This window comes from Puma concolor, chromosome B2 (assembly GCF_028749965.1).
Source record: "Puma concolor isolate L17-30 chromosome B2, mPumCon1.1.hap2, whole genome shotgun sequence".
NCBI lineage: Eukaryota > Metazoa > Chordata > Mammalia > Carnivora > Felidae > Puma > Puma concolor.
The window spans coordinates 36,348,648-36,365,122 of NC_141671.1; the positions used below are offsets into that span (position 1 = coordinate 36,348,648).

Here is a 16,475-nt window from a genome sequence, read left to right on the forward strand (position 1 = left end):
TGTCCCATACTCGGTGTCATTCTTAAATTTCCAGTTCTCTCTTGTCCCATAACTGAGGAGACCTCTAGCCACATCCTACTCATGAGGCAGGCCCCAGGGGCCTGGTCACTTGTTCCCCCCACGCCGCCGCCCCGGCCTTGGTCCTCCCTAAAATTCTCTCCCAGCTTTATGAGACTCCTCTTTTCTCCACATCCCTGCACTTGGCCCAGAATTCAGATAAGACCCCGCATGCCCTTTTCTGTCTCCCCGGCCGGCTGCACATGGGCCGGATGTCATCACAGTGTCGCCTCACCTGTGGATGTCCTCGGTCCTCACAGGGGGACAGCCAGGCCTCTTGCTGGCCCACGTGAGCCAGCTGCCACTGATGAGGGCCACTCTCAGCCTTCTGTTCACTCGGTGCAGGTTTGAGTTAAGTCCTTTTGGTGTGGTAATTTCTTTTTGGTAGTGTCTTTTATCTACACAGTTTTATATAAATGCATAAATAGAACTGTTTCCTATATACTGCTTAGTGTCCTGTCTTTCCTTGGTTGCTTGCTAGAGATTTTTTCCTCTCCCCCATGTGACTCGCCCCCTTCCCTGATCAGGTCTATGTAATATATACACAACCGTGCGCGTGTTTCCATGGCTTCCTCCATGCTCTCTAATCATAATCCTGAATCAAGATTCTTGTCCTTGCTTTATCTAAAATGTGACTGTATTCCAGGCACGTGTCTGTCACTTTCCTTAGTACCTCACAGAGTTCTCTTGAAGTCCCCTGGTATAGCTCCAAGCCTTCCTATTTAATGGTTGATGCTCCAAGGTGTGGACGCCCCCATTTATTCCATTGTTCTCTTACCGATGGTAAAGTCCTGTTTAATGACTGTTTGGATTCTAAGTCAAGAAGCTTAGAGTTCATTTTAGAAACGCTTGTTTTGGGGTGCCTGAGCATGGAGCCTGCTTGGGATTCTCTCTCTCCCCCACTCGCACGTGCCCTCTCCCTCTCCCTCTCTCTCTCGATAAATAAAAAAAGATTTTTTAAGAACAAAAATACTTGTTTTAAAACAAGAACATTCATCCTTCTTTGCTCCGGCTAATGCATATTCTTCAAAAATTCGAATCTCAACCCATTCCACGGTAGTATTCATTTGCCTACTTGGAAGCTGGAGTTCAACAAGAAAGGGGCCAGGGCTTGATCTCATGTAAAAAGGTGACAAAGTCACCAGGTTTCAGTGTCCTTCTTTCCCTGTAGCACTTGACACTCCTGGAGAACGTCTGCTTCCCTTGGCTTCTGTGAGATTCACTACTCCCTTCCTGAACCTCCTCTTTTCCACTTCTGTCTCCTTTGTAGAATTTCCTTTTTTCCACCTGACTCTGAAACTTTGGTGTCTCCTACCGACCCTCCGCCCTCTCCCTGCAAGGCCTTGGCTCTGTGCCTTCCCTTCCACCCAGGGCCGAGTCACCTCCACCCTACGTTCCCCGCCCACGCTTCTCGCCCGAGCCCTAGTTTTGTAAACCCAAGTGTCGCAAGCTCATTCCCCCAGTTTGTCTCCCAAAGTGCCTCTAGTTCACTGTGTCCAGAACGACTGTGGCAGCCTCAGAGAGCTCCTGTCTTTTCTCTCGGCCTCTGCTTCTGATCAGGACCAAGCTCTGGAGAGTTCTGCCTCCCTGTTGCATGTCCTGTCCTGGTTTAGAGCCTTGCCACTCCACGCCTAGACTCTGCCAGTGGTTGCCTGTTTCTTGGGTACACTCTGCCGTCTCAGTTCACCACCCACAGGGCTGCCACAGTGCCCTTGCTGCGGCACCTGCCCCCGTACGCCCTTGCTCAGCACTCCCCAGTGATGCTCCATTACCCACAGCGTACGTCCCGGCCAACCCCTCCAGCACATTCCACTCCTGACCTTTGCTTCCCCTCCTCAGTTACTGTGCCTCGCCCCTACGGAACCATCTGTAATTCCTGGAAACATCCAGGCTGGTTTTTCTTCTTCTTTCTTTCTTTTCTTTTCTTTTTTTTTATTTTTATTAAAAAACTTTATTTTTTTAGAGCACTTTTAGGTTCACAACAAAATTGAGCAGAAAGAGTTCCCATACACCCTCTGACCGCCCCCCACCCCACCAACACAACCTCCCCCACTACTGATGTAATCAAACCTACATTGACACCCTCATTATCCCCAAAGTCCATAGTCACACTAGGGTTCTCTTGGTGTTACACACTCTGTGGGTTTGGACAAATGTATACTAACATGTCTCCACCACTATAGTATCATACAGAATAGTTCACCACCCTAAAAATCCGCTAGGCTCTGCCTAGTCATCCCTCCCTCCCTGCTAACTAATCCCTGGCAACCACTGGTCTTTTTGCTGTCTCCATAGTTTTGCCTTTCCAGAATGTCAGACAGCCTTTTTCTTTTCTTTTCTTTTTTAATGTTTATTTATTTTTGAGAGAGAGAGAGCACGCGAGCTGGGGGAGGGGCAGAGAGAGAGGGAAACAGAATCTGAAGCAGGCTCCAGGCTCTGAGCTGTCCGCACAGAGCCCAATGTGGGGCTCACACAAACTGTGAGATCATGACCTGAGCCGAAGTCAGACTCAAACCACTGAGCCACCCAGGCGCCCCAACATTTTCAAATTAATTTCTTTCACTTAGAAATATGCATTTAAGTTTCTTACATGTCTTTTCATGGCTTGATAGCTCTTTTTTTTTTTAAGTTTATTTTTATTTATCTTTTTTTTTCAAAAAAAATTTTTTAACGTTTATTTATTTTTGAGACAGAGACAGAGCATGAACGGGGGAGGGTCAGAGAGAGGGAGACGCAGAATCTGAAACAGGCTCCAGGCTCTGAGCTGTCAGCACAGAGCCCGACGCGGGGCTCAAACTCACTGCAAAATCATGACCTGAGCCGAAGTCGGACGCTTAACCGACTGAGCCACCCAGGCACCCCAAGTTTATTTATTTTGAGACAGCACAAGTGGAGATGGGTAGAGAGAGAGGGGGAGAGAGGATCTGAACTGGGCTCTGTGCTGACAGCAGAGAGCCCAATGTGGGGCTTGAACCCACCAACTGCGAGATCACTACCTGAGCTGAAGTCAGACACTTAACTGACTGAACAAACCAGGCACCCCTAGTTCATTTCTTTTTAGTGCTGAACAATTATCTGTGGTCTGGGTATACCATTGTCTATTTATCCACTCACCTACTGAAAGACATCTTCGTTGCCTCCAAGTTTTGGCAATTATGAATAAAGCTACTATAAACATCTTGTGTGCATCATTTTGCACGGACATAGTTTTTTTTCTTTTTTGATTTTTTAAAAAATGTTTATATTTGAGAAAGAGACAGAGTGCGAGCAGGGGAGGGGCAGAGAGAGAGGGAGACAACAGAATCCGAAGCAGGCTCCAGGCTCTGAGCTGTCAGCACAGCCTGACACAGAGCTCAAACTCATGAACCACAAGATCATGACCTGAACCAAAGTCGGACACTTAACCAACTGAGTCACCTAGACACCGCTTCTTTTTTTTTTTTTTAATATTTATTTTTGAGAGAGAGAGACACACACACACACAGCACGAATGGGGGAGAAGCAGAGAGAGAGAGGGAGACACAGAATCTGAAGCAGGCTCCAGGCTCTGAGCTGTCAGCACAGAGCCTGATGCGGGGCTCAAACCCACAAACTGTGAGATCATGACCTGAACTGAAGTCAGTCTAACTGACTGAGCCACCCAGGTGCCCCTGTATAAACATAGTTTTCAATTCTGTTGGATAATTACCCAAAGAAGCATGACTGATGGATCATATGGCAAGAATAATGTTTAGTTTTGTAAGAAACTGCCAAATGTTTCCAAAATGACTGTACCATTTTGCCTTCCCACCAGTAATGAATGACAGTTCCTGTTACAACACACCCTCACCAGCTTTTGGTGTTGCCCATGTCCTGGATTTTGGCCATTCTAATAGTTGGGTCGTGAAATCTCATTGTTGTTTTAATTTGCAATTCTCTGTGACATATGCTTACTTCTCACGTGTGTAACCTCTTCTCTGGGGTGTCTGTTCGGGCCTTTGGCTATTTTGTAATCAGGTTGTTCGTTTTCTCATTCTTAAGTTTTAAGAGTTCTTGGTATATTTTGGATACCAGTCCTTTATCAGTCATATCTTTTAGAAATATTTTCTCCCATTCAGTGGTTTGTCTTCTCATTCTCTTGACATTGTCTTTTGTACTACAGAAGTTTTATGTTTTAATAAAATCTAGCTTCTCAATTGTGTCTTTCATGGATCATGCCTCTGGGGTATTGTACCCAGGGTCCTCACCATAACCTAGGTCATCTAGATTTTCTCATATGTTATCTTCTAGGAGTTGTATAGTTTTGCATTTTATGAAGACTGTAGGTCTGAGTCTAGATTTCTTTCTTTCCCTCTCTTTCTTTTCTTTCTTTCTTTCTTTCTGCATGTGGACATCCAGTTATGTTAATAGCACCATTTGTTGAAAAAATTACCTTCACTTTACTGTATTATCTTTGCTCCTTTGTCAATGACCAGTTGCTTGTATTTATGTGGGTCTCTTTCTGGGCTCTCTGTTGTATTCTATCGATCTTTTGTCTTATTCTTTTTTTTTTTTTTTCATTTTTTTAAAGCTTATCTATTTATTTTGAGACAGAGAGACATTGTGGGAAGAGCAGAGAGAGAGGGAGAGAGAGAATCCCATGGAGGCTCCACATTGTCAGCACAGAGCCCATGCTGGTCTTGAATTCACAAAAAGTGAGATCATGACATGAGTCAAAACCAAGAGTCGGACACTTAACTGAGCCACCAGACACCCCACTTTTGTCTTATTCTTTTGCCAATACCACACTGTTTTGATCCCTGCAACTTTATAGTAAGTCTTGAAGTCGGGTGATGGCAGTTCTCTGACTTTGCTCTTCTCCTAGATTACTGTGTTGGTCATTCTGGGTTCTTTGCCTCTCCATATAAACTTTAGAATCTCGGGCGCCTGGCTGGCTCAGTTGGTGGAACACACAACTCTTGGTCTCAGGGCTGTGGGTTCAAGCCCCATGTTGGGTGTTGAGGTTACTTTAAAAAGTATTTAAAGGGGAGCCTGGGTGGCGCAGTCGGTTAAGCGTCCGACTTCAGCCAGGTCACGATCTCGCGGTCCGTGAGTTCGAGCCCCGCGTCAGGCTCTGGGCTGATGGCTCAGAGCCTGGAGCCTGTTTCCGATTCTGTGTCTCCCTCTTTCTCTGCCCCTCCCCCGTTCATGCTCTGTCTCTCTCTGTCCCAAAAATAAATAAACGTTGAAAAAAAAATTAAAAAAAAATAAAAATAAAAATAAAGTATTTAAAAAGAAAAAAACACCTTTAGAATCATTTGCCGATATCCATGAAACAACTTGCTGAAATTTTAATTGGGGTTGTGTGGAATCTGTAGATCAAGTTGCATCCGGGTTGCTGTTAATTCGAAGTTATAATTCCTATCCCATGATAATATTTGTGAATTTCGATATGTCCTTTCATTTGCTCAGTCTGGATTCCAGTTTCTTGTGCACATTCTTCCAACATGACACATGTCCTGTAGGCTTTCCTAATAAATCAAACTGACAAGCCTCCAGACACCATGTTGAAGACAGATATTTCACCAGTCTTATTTATTCCAGAATAAAGACTTTATTATTTTTGTAAAAATGATGCATTCTTCTTATAAAGAATTGAAGAGAATGTGGGTGATCTTATGAAAATCTCCACCCAGAGATAGTTAATGACATGAGGTGAGCAGTATTCTAGCATAGCTAGGTGAGATAGAAATGCTTTTATTAAAATTGAATTAGTCATGCTATTTAAAAAACAAAAGAGAGCAATTTTATGTGAATCTAACAGAAGAAAAACTGAAATAGGCATTTCTTCCCTGTAAAACAAAAACAAACAACAATAAACCCCATATCTATATCTATATATCTATATATATGTTTTATGTGTATATATGTATGTATGTATGTGTGTGTGTGAACTCAGTCCCTAAAAGAACTCTGAGGTTAAGATCATAAGAAACATTAAGAAACTGTAATTATGGGGTGCCTGGGTGACTCAATCAGTTAAGCGTCCAGCTCTCAATATCGGCTTAGGTCATGATCTCATGGGTTCGTGAATTTGAGCCCCATGCTGTTAGCACAGAGCCTGCTTGGGATTCTGTCTCTCCCTGTCTCTCTGCCCCTCCCCTGCTCTTTCTCTTTTTCAAAATAAATAAGTAAACATAAAAAAATAAATAAATAAAAGGAGCTGGAATTATTCTGGGGCATCTGGATGGCTCAGTTGCTTGAGCATGCAACTCTTGATCTCAGGGTTATGAGTTTGAGCCCCAGCTTGGGTGTAGAGCTCACTAAACAAACAAACTACAATTCTTCTTTTTTTTTTTAAGTGACATTGTGCCATTTTTTTAAAAGTTTTATTTATTTGAGAGAGTGCAAGTGGGGAAGGAGCAGAGAGAGAGAATCCCAAGCAGGCTCCATGCTGCCAGCACAGAGCCCGACGTGGGGCTCGAACTCATGAAACCGTGAGATCATGACCTGAGCTGAAACCAAGAGTTGGTCGCTTAACCAACTGAGCCACCCAGGCGCCCCTAAACTAGAATTATTCTTAATAAGGCTTTCTTTTTAGCTGGCATGGTTCAAGGCTCTGAAGATGAGCAAACCGCTTGCTTTTTCTGTCGCCTTACCTCTTAGCTTCTCAGTTTGTGTTAATCTTACCTATACTGACATTATCAAAATCTGTGCATTGCCTTCTGCTCTGGAAACTTAATTCTCAAAGTTACTTAGACCTCATCTTATATTTAAGCTGATTTGTGACTCACCAATTTGTATACTTTTACTGTCACCTTTTCATTCCTGAATTGTTTTCAAACCCTTAATTGGCTAGATTTCATCATAAAGTTCCTCAAGGATGGCTCATGAATGCTGCACTTTCTGTGTTTGAGAATGTTTCCGCGGTTTTTCTACTTGAATGCAACTTGGCTGAGTGAAACATTCTTGCATCACACTGTCCTTTATTCAGAACTTTGGAGCCATTTCACTGTTGTCACGTGGCAGCATTGTCTGCTGGTAGGGACCAGACAGACCAGCCTAAGAGCCCCCTTTTAATCTGTGTGGTTGAAAAATTCTTTCTTGTTATCTGTTAGTGTTCCCTGGAACAAAGTGTGCTCTTTTGAGCAGCGGTTCCATGCTTCTTTGGGGGGAAGATGCTGTGTATTTTTTTTTCCTTCCAGTCTTATTGAGAGCTAATTGATATACATCACTGTAGAAATTTAAGGTGTCCAGCATGATGGTGTGATCTACAGATATTGTGAAACCCTTGCCACAGTAGGTTAATTTCATATCCATCATCTCCTGTATATACCATAAAAAGAAAAAAAATTTTGTGGTGAGAACTCTTCGGATCCAGTCTCTTAACAACTTGTATGTTCTTTATGAATACTTTTTCTTTTCCATTTGTTGGGTTTTTGTTTCAGACTCTGTTTATTCCTTTGTTTCATTGTCTTGATTTTTTTTTTTTTTTTTTTTTTTTAAGAGAGAGAGAGAGTGAGAGCAAGTGGAGAGACGGGGCAGAGAAGGAGACAGAGACTCCTAAGCAGGCTCTGCATGGTCTCACAGAGCCTGACACAGGGCTTGATCCCACAACCATGAGATCATGACCTGAGCCAAAATCAAGAGTCAGACACAACTGACTGAGCCACCCAGGTGCCCCTCATTGTCTTGATCTTTTATAACTATAGTGTTCTCTCTGTTTAACACTTGTCTTTTTTTCTCATTTCCCATAATTCTCTCAAGCTTTCCCTCTAGATCAATTTATTTTTTCTCCAGCCATATCCAGTTTCTGATGCACTAGTTTTGTCAAAGTGTTTGTTCCCTTATCTCATCCTGTCAGTTTATCTTTGCTTACTTTCTTGAAAGCATGGTGTTCATGTTTCTATAGCTCAGAATGCTATTGGGGCTTCTTTTTTTTTTTTTTTTTTTCTGTTCTTTGGGTGACATTTTCTTCTAGACTTGGTTTTCATCAGTTAAATACACATGTTCCTCTCCTGGTTTTTTTGTTTTTTGTTTTTTGTTTTGCATATATTTTTGTAACTACCATGCCATTTTTTTTTTCAACGTCTTGTGTGCTTAATGTCGCAGCTCTGGCCAGGTCCGTTGTTTGCTTCCGTACCATCTGAGTACATTTTCCATTCCAACAGCATCTGTGCCCACCACTAAAATTTAACAAATGTCAACATTTTATCGTATTAACAAAGTATTGATTTACACAACCTATTTAGTACTTGTTACAAAAGCCCCATCTTTGCTCTTTCATAACTGAGGACTCTCCTCACCAGCTAGACCTGAGACTGTCAGGAACTCATATTTTTTTAACTACCTACCATATTCCATTTTCTTGTTAAAAAAAAAAAAAAACTGGGGCGCCTGGGTGGCTCAGTCGGTTAAGCGGCCGACTTTGGCTCAGGTCTGATCTCGTGGTCCGTGAGTTCGAGCCCCGCGTCGGGCTCTGTGCTGACGGCTCGGAGCCTGGAGCCTGTTTCAGATTCTGTGTCTCCCTCTCTCTGACCCTCCCCCGTTCATGCTCTGTCTCTCTCTGTCTCAAAAATAAATAAACGTTAAAAAAAAATTAAAAAAAAAAAACAACAATTTCCCACCGCCCCCCAAAAGAAAGTACTGAAAACTAAATTAACGAAAACCTAGTATATACAAGAAAACACAGCATTAATCTAAAAACCAATAGATTAATAGCCCTTCCTTTCCAACCACCCAGGCACATACCCTGGGCTTCCTCGCCCCTCAGAAAGCTGTCCCTTGGAGTGGAAGGGCTGGGAACTCCGGGGCCAGAGACCTCAGTAGGACTCCCGGTTTTGGTTTGCTACTGCAGTGACTAGAAAGTTCCAATAACCTCCCTGGTTTTGGTTTCCTCATCGCTCAGTGTGGCTAATCTTATCTTCAGAGGGTCAATATATAGGTACCTGAGACCATGTGAGTGAAGTGCCCAGCTCTGTCCCTGCACAGAGCAGGTACATACTGCACGTTCTCCCCTCCACTGTGGGCAAGAATCCTCCAGCCTCAAGAGCCATCTTCAAGGGTGCCTGGGTGGCTCAGTCAGTTGAGCATCCGACTCTTGATTTTGGCTCAGGTCATGACCTCACTGTTTGTGAGCTTGAGCTCCACATCAAGCTCTGTGCACTGACAGCATGGAACCTGCCTAGGATTCCTGTCTCCCTCTCTCTCTGCCCCTCCCTAACTCATGTGCTCGCTTGTTCTCTCTCTCTCTCTCTCAAAATAAATAAGCTTAAAAAAAAAAAAAAAAGAAGCAGAACCATCTTCAAAATCACCAAGGGCAGAGCTAGACCAAATCCAAAAGATTCTTTGACTACCCCCCTCATTTTTCATGGATACAGGAGGAAGTTGAGGCCCACAGCTGAGCAGGAGTGGAAGAACCCAGCCAGTGTTCTCTACCATCACTTTTCTTAAGTTTATAGAAACACTGTCAGGGCACCTGGGTGGCTTGGTCGGTTGGGCGTCCGACTTCGGCTCAGGTCATGATCTCACGGTTCATGGGTTCGAGCCCCATATCAGGCTCTGTGCTGACAGCTCAGAGCCTGGAGCTTGCTTCAGATTCTGTGTCTCCCTCTCTCTCTGCCCCTCCCCTGCTTACACTTGCTTTCTCTCTCTCTCTCATAAATAAACATTAAAAACAATTTTTTTTAAATGTCTGGGGGCCTAAAATGACTTCTCTTGCGATGTCTTGTCTTTCTTTTTCTGGGGACCCCTAATCCTATCTGCCTACAAAATCCCCCCTTGCGATATATCACTCCTCATTCTTGAGGGGTATAGGTCGAAGGTCATTTTTCTGTAGCTGCTTCCTGCCAAGAATGGGTGTGTGGTCTCCCCAGCTGGAAGAGTGGAACTCTCCTTAAAGCTAGACAAGTTTTGTTCTCCTTAAAGGTGTTTCCTAAAGGTGGGGACTGCTGTCACAGAACAAGCTGCATTTGCGACAAAGTTTACCAGGAGTCTGAAGATGCATGGGCCAAACAATATAAGTAGAGCAAGTGTTAACAGGGGCCCCATCAAAGTTCATAACCATGAAAACCATCCCCCAAGTAGACTGTTAAAGATTGAGCCCCAGGGCCAGTTTTTTCCCTAATATTTCTATAGTTCTTTTTATGACCTCTAGGCTTTCTTCAACTTGGTTAGAGGTATTAATGTAGAAACCACATTCATCTCCTGGAGACCACAGGGACCCCCTGCCTTGGCCGTTAGGACACTTAGGACCCTCCTATTTTTTGATATGACCTCAGCCAGAGCATTGAGGGCAGTTTCCTCATATTCTATTGCCACTACTGTTGCTTTCCAAGGTTGTTGAATATATATATATATATATATATATATATATATGTATGTATTCATATATGTATTCATATATGTATTCATATATGTATTCATATATATATATATAACATTACATACATATATATTTTTCTTTTTTTGAGTAGGCTCCATACTGGGCATAGAGCCCAATGTGGGGCTTGAGCTCACGACCCTGACATCAAGGCCTGAGCTGATACCAAGAGTCAGACACTTAACTGACTGATCCACCCAGGTGCCCCAAGAATGGATATATTTTTGATTGACTTTTCTAGTTCTGGGATCTCAGTGAACCAGGAAAGGCCCCTACAGGTAGTATGCCCAAGACCATTCCCATCTATTATAGGGTTGCTTGGACTTAAAATCCAAGTCCCTCTTAGTCAGGGATTAGACTCCTGACCTGTTTAAGGCAGTGGCTAGGAATGGGCCCAATTTAGGGATATGGGTCCTAGGGAAGTCATATTATAAACCTCCAGTAGATGGGACACCTGGTTGGCTCAGTCCGTTAAGCATCTGACTCTTGGTTTCAGCTCAGGTCATGATCTCACGCATGGTTCCTGAGTTTGAGCTCCAAATCAGCACGGAGCCTGCTTCAGATTCTCTCTCCCTCTCTCTTTGCCCCTCCACTACCCTTCCTCTGCTGTCTCTGTCTCTCAAAAATAAATAAACTTAAAAAAAAAAAAAGGGTTACCATGCATAGTAGTTGGGGGGCTGCACACAGGGAGTCTGCTGTTAGTCTCCCTAATCTGAGTAAGGTGGGGGCAGTTTAGATGGGTCTGGAGAGGAGATAGGGTGGATCTGGCAGAGACTCAGGATCTGGAGGGGACAGAGTTGCAGATGGGACTGAGGGCTGGGGACTTCAGGGCAAAGGATCTTTGGGGCAAAGGGAAGTCTATGCGGTCTTCAGGGGTCCCACCAAAAGAGCATGGTCTTACCCTTTGGGTTAGATAGTTGGATAGGCTTAAACCCACCTTTCTTCTGTAGTCCCTTATTCTGGTGGAGGGCCATAACGCCTTGTACATAATGGATCTCATCCCATCTCTCTTCCTCCTTACAAAATAGGTCTAACTGAAGTATGGTATTATAATTTAACAAGCCATTTTCTGGCTTCTTCTCCTGGTCTCCTAGTTGGTACAGAGGCCAAGCAGTATTACAAAAGAACACAAGTTTTCTTTGTCATTGGGTACACCCAAAAGGCTTCCAGTAACCCAGGAGGCACCCTAGCAGGTGGTCTGACAGGATTGATGTCTGGTTCCCCATATCCTTGGATCTCTGCAAAGAATTTGTCTCCAACTGCCAAGAGGTCTATCATAAGGGTTAGTGGAGACACAGACTTGCTGCTCTTAGCACACTGAAAATTCCCTTCTCCAGAAAGCTGGTAGGTAAGCTCTCCCAGTTGATAATTTAAAAGTGTACACTCGGGGCACCTGGGTGATTTGGTCGGTTAAGTGGCCGACTTCAGCTCAGGTCATGATCTCACAGTTCGTGAGTTGGAGCCCCGCGTTGGGCTCTGTGCTGGCAGCTCACAGCCTGGAGGCTGTTTCGAATTCTGTGCCTCCCTCTCTCTCTGCCCCTCCCCTGCTCATGCTCTGTCTGTCTCTCTCTCAGAAATAAACAATAATAATAATAACAATAATAATAATAATAAAAGATGTCCAGAGTGGACACTGACTCCATTCAGTGAGTCGAGTTGCAGGTACCTAACAAATTAGGTGCCAAGAGGAATTCTCCTATGCCGTTCCCCGCAGGTTCCCCAGCAACACAGACTGCATGACCTCAGTGAGCTGCCTACCGTGTCAGTCACCTGTTGAGAGCTGGAGGACCCCAAAGGGTTATGTCCTAACCGGGTATCCAAAATACGGTCCCCCAAGTTGGGTCCCCTTCTTGGTAGGTGTGAAGCGCAGAGACACAACCAAGCCAAAGAGTGGGAAAAGGAAGGGTTTTACTTGCAAAAGTTGGGAGGACACCGGGGACGTGTCCCAAAGCACTATGGCTCCAGAACAGTGGAAGTTTTAAGCTAAGGGTGCATGCATATTCACGAGAAGAAATTCAGCATAGAACTGGGCCCAAGTCACCCTAAGCTGACAGGTCCTAGTTGACTGAAGACACGTGGGACAGAAAGGTCAGCAGCATCAAAGAGGGCCACTTATGTCCCATTAGAGTCCCGGGGAGGCCTGGGACAGCTGTGCTCCATCAGGAATTTTCTGCACCAAGAAGCCAGCAGACCAGGAGAGGTCTGGGCCAGACGCCAGCCCTGCTGAGGCCGAGGGCTCCCAGCCACAAGCTTTGGGAATTGGCTGAGCTTGTTTTTTTGGCGGGGGGGGGGGGGGGGGGGGGGGCACAGAGAGGAAGCCTCTGTGGGTCTTGCAAAAAGCTGGGGCCGGGTTAACATTCGGTGTCAGCTAGGCAGCTAAGCTTTCCTCTTTGGGGTAATACGCTGTGGTCCCCTCCTGGGGGTGATGCCCTCTCCTCAGAGCCCCCCAGCCCCCATTCCCTGAGCCATGCAACTTCAGACCAGAAGAGTAGCAGATCCCATTCAGCTCCTGGGAAACTCCTGCCTCTTTCCACCTATTCAAAACAGTTCCTGTTTACCAAGTGCCAAGTGTTTGGCCTTCATTTTATTTATTTATTTGTTTGTTTGTTTTATTATTTGTTTTTGAGAGAGAGACAGAGGGTACAAGTGAGTGAGAGGCAGAGAGAGAGAGAGCGAATCGGGGTCACCCAAAACGGGGCTGGAGCTCACAAACCATGAGATCATGACCTGAGCTGAAGTCAGATGCTTAACAGACTGAGCCACCCAGGTGCCCTGGCCTTCATTTTGTTGAATCTCCCCAGAAATTCTCTGAGGTTCGTGTTATCTCATTTTACGTACGTACGAAGTGAGGTTTGAGGGGTAAATGACTTGCCCAGCTAGTGAATGACGAGATTAGAGCCTGGGTGGCTCCGACCTGCTTCTGCCCTCACACGGGGGCAGGCACTATATTTAACATATCAGTCCTATCTGTAGAGGCAAGTTTTGAGACTGCCATTCTTATTTTTTTAATGTTTATTTTTGAGAGAGAGAGAGAGAGAGAGAGAGAGAGCGCGCATGCGTGTGCAAGTGGGGGAAGGGCAGAGAGAGAGGGAGACACAGAATCCGAAACAGGCTCCAGGCTCTGAGCTGTCAGCACAGAGCCTGACGCGGGGCTCGAACCCACAAGCTGTGAGATCATGACCTGAGCCGACGTCGGATGCCCAACTGACTGAGCCACCCAGGTGCCCCCTGCCATTATTTTTAAGTGAATTTGGTCATTCAAGTGTCCGTTTTTATTTATTATCATTTTTTATGTTTATTTATTTATTTTGAGAGAGAGAAAGCACATGCAAGCTGGGGAGGAGCAGAGAGAGAGGGAAAGAGAATCCCAAGCAGGTTCCGTGCTGTCATTGTGGAACCTGATGTGGGGCTCCATTCCAAAAACCACGAGATCATGACCTGAGCTGAAACCAAAAGTCGGACATTCAACCAAGTGAGCCACCCAGGTGCCTGCTGGGCCCTGTCCTTCTGAAGGCAGGACCCAGAATCACAAAGGTAACTCATCGTATGAAGAAGGTGGGCTTCCCAGAGAGTCCTAGAGGTGCAGATACTGTGGGTTCTAGGTGATGAGGCCCGTGCCCTCAGGAATTCAGACCCACCAGCTCCCAGGAGCCAGGTGGCCCGCCCGTGGTGGCTCCCTTCCCCGGGCACACGCACACTCCCCACCATCTTAGGGGGAAGACTGAGGAGAAGGGTCCTCGAAACTGCTTCAGAAAGAAAGAACGCTAAGGGTTTCCACACAGAGGTATCATTTTTAGTTTGTGGCAGAATGACGGGAAGGAGGTGTGAGGGCCCAGGATTTGGGGGTAAGGGGAGGCAAAGGCAGGAAGTTATTCCACAAGCTGGGAAAGTATGGGGGGGATGAAATTGGCTTCCAGAGCTGCCCGCCACGCCCCCCCCCCCACAAAAGCACCATAATGGCAGTAGAGACTTGACTCTGGATGGAGCCATTCCTGACTCAGTTCACTTCCCAACAGCACTAGGTAGAGGGGCCTTGGAGGGGCTCGGGTGAATCTGCCCCGGGGGGTTCGTGACAAGCTGCAGATGTCACATCCCTTGCTTCAGGCTGAAGAGAGTGAGGAGCAAGATGAGGGAGACCAGAAGAGGGGCGACTCTTTGATTCAGCACCAGAAGGAGGAGAAGGGAAGGAGATAGCGTGTTGGCAGTTGCCCAAAACACGGGTCTGAAAAACCAGGACGGCGGTTTCCAGGTGAGCAGGCGGCCTGGGGTGCAGAGGGAGGGGCATAAATCAGATTGGGTGTGAGGGAAGGAGGCCTGGCATCTTCTCTGTGATCCCCTTATTCAGGACCATCCATTTTCAGCATTTTGAGCAGGCTGGCTTTGACCCTTAGTACACGGTTCCCGGATGCTCTTTGAGGCACATGTCTGTCCTTTCAAAGGATCTGTGTCTTTCTCACCGACTGCTACCCCTGCTTTGGAGCCACTGGGATGAAACGAAGGTCAAGTTCTGCTCTTGCTGTACCGTCTGGCGGCTGGGACTATGAAAGCCACGCTCCCAGGGGAATTTCCATTCAGCACCAGGGAACTTTTGTTTTCCTGCAGATAAGGAATGTGGCAACCAGCACCCGGAATCCTAATAAAAGAGCAAGCCAAGCTACACTGGTGAGAAAGGGAACTAAAAAATAACATCCAAAATCTAAGAAAAAGAGGCGCCTGGGTGGCTCAAGTCCGTTCAGCGTCCGGCTTCAGCTCAGGTCATGATCGCGTGGCTCGTCTGTTCGAGCCCCACGTTGGGCTCTGTGCTGCCTGCTCGGAGCCTGGAGCCTGCTTTGGATTCTGTCTCTGTGTCTCTCTGCCCCTCCCCAACTCACGCTCTGTCACTCTCTCTCTCTCTCTCAAAAATAAGTAAACATTTAACAAATTGAAACAAAACAGTTATTTATAAAGATAAATAAATAAGAAAAAGCCAGTCGCTTGCAGCTGTCCCTGAGTCTCCCAGTGGCCTCACCTTGACACCTGACTGGGTAAGCTGCAGCACGGTCCTTCTCCAGCATATTTTGCAAACACTGAAAATGGTAATCATAAAGATACAGAGCAAGCTGAGAAATTATTTACAGCAAAGTATCTGGGGGAAAACGTCAGGAGGCAACACTGTATGTGTGCTGTTGCCTTAAGGAAAGAGAAGGGAAACATACCAAGGCTGTGCTTCTCAAACCATCCGAGGTGAAGGACCAGTTTGTTTTTGTAAAATTTCCAGTCCACCACGAACCAACAGTTTGGTGAAATACCATAAAAACAAATGCCAAACACACATCTATCAAAGGACCGATACTTTTAAAAACTCTCAAAATCCAACAGTGAAAAAACCCAAACCAATCCAAGCTGGAAATGGGCATTGGACACGAACAGACCCTTTACCAAAGAGGATGGCAAGGAAGCACATAAAATCACGTTCGCTATCATTTTCCACCAAGAAATGCAAATGAGGGGGCATCTGGGTGGCTCAGGCCGACTCTTAGTTTCAGCTCCGGTCATGATCTCACGGTTTGTAATTTCGAGCCCCGGGTCGGGCTCTGCTCGGATAGCACAGAGCCCGCTTGGGATTCTCTCTCTTCCGCTCTCTGCCCCTACCAGACTCGTGCTCTCTCTCTCTCTCTCTCACAAGTAATAAATAAATAAACTTTAAAAATTAAAAAAAAAAAAAGGAAATGCAAATGAGATCCTCACTGAGGCCTCACCAGCACCTGCTGGAATGGGTGCAGGGGTGTCCTAGGGCTGCATAACGAATCACCACAAACCGGGTGGCTGAAAACAACAGAAATGTATTCCCTCACAGTTCTGGAGGCTAGAAGTCTGAGATCAAAGTGTTGGCTGGGCTCCCTCTGAAGGCTCTAGGGAAGAATTCTTCCTTGCTTTTCCAGGCTTTTGGGGCTGCTAACAATCCTTGTGTTCCCTGGTTGTAGCTGTATCACTCTGCCTCTTTTGTCACATGGCTTTCTTCCCTGTGTTGTCTGTGCCTTGGCATGGCCTTCTTGGAAGGACACCAGTGACTGGATTTAGGGCACACCCTAATCCTGTA

General features: G+C 45.7%; 1 long non-coding RNA gene across 3 annotated transcripts; it reads left to right on the forward strand.

Moving 5' to 3' along the window:
- The first annotated feature begins 12,683 nt into the window (after positions 1–12,683).
- LOC147580918 (uncharacterized) lies at positions 12,684–16,149 on the forward strand. 3 transcript variants are annotated; one of them, XR_015251206.1, is made up of 3 exons: positions 12,684–13,930; positions 14,501–14,645; positions 14,758–16,149. It is a non-coding gene; the product is annotated as an uncharacterized LOC147580918 (long non-coding RNA). The 3 variants fall into 3 exon arrangements; XR_015251204.1 differs by having other exon boundaries at positions 12,686–13,930; positions 14,742–16,149; XR_015251205.1 differs by having other exon boundaries at positions 12,691–13,930; positions 14,836–16,149.
- The last annotated feature ends 326 nt before the right edge of the window (positions 16,150–16,475 follow it).